This window comes from Hylobates moloch, unplaced genomic scaffold (genome assembly GCF_009828535.3).
Source record: "Hylobates moloch isolate HMO894 unplaced genomic scaffold, HMol_V3 SCAFFOLD_5, whole genome shotgun sequence".
Taxonomy (NCBI): Eukaryota; Metazoa; Chordata; class Mammalia; order Primates; family Hylobatidae; genus Hylobates; species Hylobates moloch.
Genome location: NW_026652280.1, coordinates 69430225 through 69433075, shown reverse-complemented (window position 1 = coordinate 69433075; position 2851 = coordinate 69430225). Strand labels below are relative to the sequence as shown.

The 2851-nt window shown below is 59.5% G+C and overlaps 1 pseudogene; it reads right to left on the bottom strand.

Annotated features, from left to right (window-relative positions):
* Positions 1 to 712: 712 nt before the first annotated feature.
* LOC116467816 (nuclear factor NF-kappa-B p100 subunit-like) lies at positions 713 to 2280 on the bottom strand (annotated as a pseudogene).
* Between the last annotated feature and the right edge of the window lie 571 nt (positions 2281 to 2851).

Here is a 2851-nt window from a genome sequence, read left to right as displayed (position 1 = left end):
CCTGTAATCCCAGCTACTCAGGAGTCTGAGGCAGCAGAATCATTTGAACCTGGGAGGCGAAGGTTGTAGTGAGCCAAGATTGGCCACTGCACTCCAGCCTGGGTGACTGAGCAAGACTCCGTCTCAAGAAAGAAAAAGAAAAAGAAAAAGAAAATTTCTTTGTGACGAGAACATTCTGAATCCTCCTTTTCAAGCTTTTTGGAAAGAGGTGCGATGATGCCATGAACCGTCATCACTCTGCTGTGGAATAGAAGAGCGGAATTCCTCCCTGTCATCTGAATGTTACTTTGTACCTGTTTCCAGTCCCTGCTCAAGTCTTCTCTTCTGCCCCCCATCTCTGGTAACCAGAGCTGGGGCTGTGCTTTCCTGCCCGGTGAAGCTTTGGCTGATGGAAAGGTCTGTCTAGGGACAGGGGGCAGGGTGGAGAAGGAGGCTCCAGGAGGCCCCTGCCCCTGTGCACAGGCAGAGCAGGCTGTGTTCCAGGAGCCCGGGCTGATTGAGGAACACAGGTGGATTGGTGAGAGCATGAGGGGTTGGGGAAATGCCTGGCTTTTTTTTTCCAAATTTGGGAATGAGGGGTCCTCCCCTTCCCATGAGAAACCTTTATTTGTCCCAACCGAGGGGTGGGTGTGGGGTGTTAAATTTAAGATTTGAAATAGGTTGGGATGCCGTACAGGGGGGTCCGGGAAGGGGGCTGAGGCCAGGCAGCAGGTCAGTGCACCTGAAGCTGGGGGTGCCCATGGCAGAGCCCTCCTGGTGGGTCAGGGGGTGGGCCAGCTTCTCTGCCTCCTGCTCCACTGATTGGCTCCCGTACCCCGTGTCTTCCTTCATCTCTGCTGTGCTGGGCAGCTTGTCTCAGGTCTCTGGACCCCTCAGCAGCCTCACTCCCTCCTTTAGGCCAATGCCAGACAGCGCCTCCAGCAGACCTGCCAGGTCCTTGCCAGCCAGCTCATAGCTGTGCAGGAGTCTGTCACTGGGTGAGGCCGTCTGTTGGTACATGTCCACCAGGCTGTGCAGCCCCAGCTGCTCTGCCAGCTCTGCCCAGCTGCCCTGGGCTTCTGGCCCGTTTAGCAGCTGCTCCAGGTTCTGCAGGGCTGTGTCACCAAGTGACAGCCCTGGCCCTGCAGGACTGGGTGGGGTCAGGGGCAGCTAGCTCCATGGTGTTCAGAGTGGCATTTAGCAGCAAGGTCTTCACCTTGGTGCTGTGGATAAGGTTGAGGCATGTGGCCCCGGAAGCTGCTTTGGGCGTCCTTCTCAGGCCCCTCTGAGTCCAAGTCGTTATCAGAGGTAGGAGGTGAGGGCAGTGGGCACAGGGGCTCCTCGTTCTCAGCATAGATGTCAGCACTAGCCTTCAGAAGGAGGGTGAGGGTTGGGGACTCCAGTCCAGCTGCCAGGTGCAGGGATGTGTTTCCCACAAAGGTGTGAGCATTCCCATTGGCCCGAAGCTTGGTGACCAGATGGGTGACCAACCCCGGCTCCTCCATCTCTGTGGCTAGATGCAAGGCTGTTTGGCCCCCCTGCCGCTCTGTGGCCTCCACTTCAGCCCCACTGTCCACCAGCAGATCCAGGCACTCGGGGCTTTGGGCTCGGGCCGCCAGGTGTACTGCAAAGTCAGGCATGTGCAACAGCCGAGGCACAGCGGGAGCTGCACTCCAAAGCGGTGCATGCAGCAGCTCGGAGGCATTAGCGCCTGCCTGCAGTGCCAGGTGCATGGCTGAGTCTCCATGCCGATCAGCAGTGCTGGGTCTGCACCCACCTGAAGCAGAAAGCTCACCACCCTCATCTGCCTGGTGATCATTGCCAGGTGCAGGGGTGTCTGGTGCAGGTGGTTGGTGAGGTTGACGATGCCAAGGTGCTTGGTGTGGTAGATGACATGGGCTATGTGCTTGATGACCCTGGTCGGCCCATGGATGATGGACAGGTGTAGTGGCGTGTCTCTGTTCTTGTCCTGCTCCAGCAGGTGGCATTGTCCCGCCAGCAGTGCGTGGGCATCCGTGGTGACACCATAGTTGAGTAGGGCCCGGGCACTGCGTTGTGCCGTGCCACACCAGGCCGAAGAGCGTTGTACTCTTGGGCTCACTGCAGCATCTCCGGGGCCTGCGGCTGGCACTGGGGAGGGGTCCTGGAAGGGGCTAGGGCTATGGCCATGCAGGGCCAAGGCTAGGGCTGGGGCCAGGTCCGCACTAGGGCCAGTGTGAGGGCCAAAGCAGGATCAGGGCAGAGCCAAAGGCAGGGCAGGGCAGGGTAGAACAGGCCCAGGGTAGCACAGGGCGAAGGAAGAGCAGGACCAACCAAGGCAGATCTGTGGCTCTGCAGCTTCCTCCTCAGAGTCCTTGCCGGGCACCGAAAGCCTGGCTTTTTTTTTTTTTTTTCAGACGGAGTCTCGCTTTGTCGCCCAGGCTGGAGTGCAGTGGCGTGATCTCGGTTCACTGCAAGCTCCGCCTCCCAGGTTCACGCCATTCTCCTGCCTCAGCCTCCCAAGTAGCTGGGACTACAGGCGCCCGCCACCATGCCCCTAATTTTTTGTATTTTTAGTAGAGACGGGGTTTCACCGTGTTAGCCAAGATGGTCTGGATTTTCTGACCTCGTGATCCGCCTGCCTCGGCCTCCCAAAGTGGTGGAATCACAGGCGTGAGCCAGCCAGCAGGCGGCGCTCGCGAGAGTGCGCGGCTCCCGCGAAGGGCCTCGTGGGCAGGCTGAGGTGCGCATGTGCCCTGGTGCCTAACGGTTTTGGGGGTGGGGGGCGTCACCAGCAGGTAGCGCCCGTGAGTGGAGGGCGCCAGGCTCAGGGCTGTTTCTCCGCGGATTGCCTCGTGGGCCGGCTGAGGTGCGCATGCGCTCTGGTGCCTAA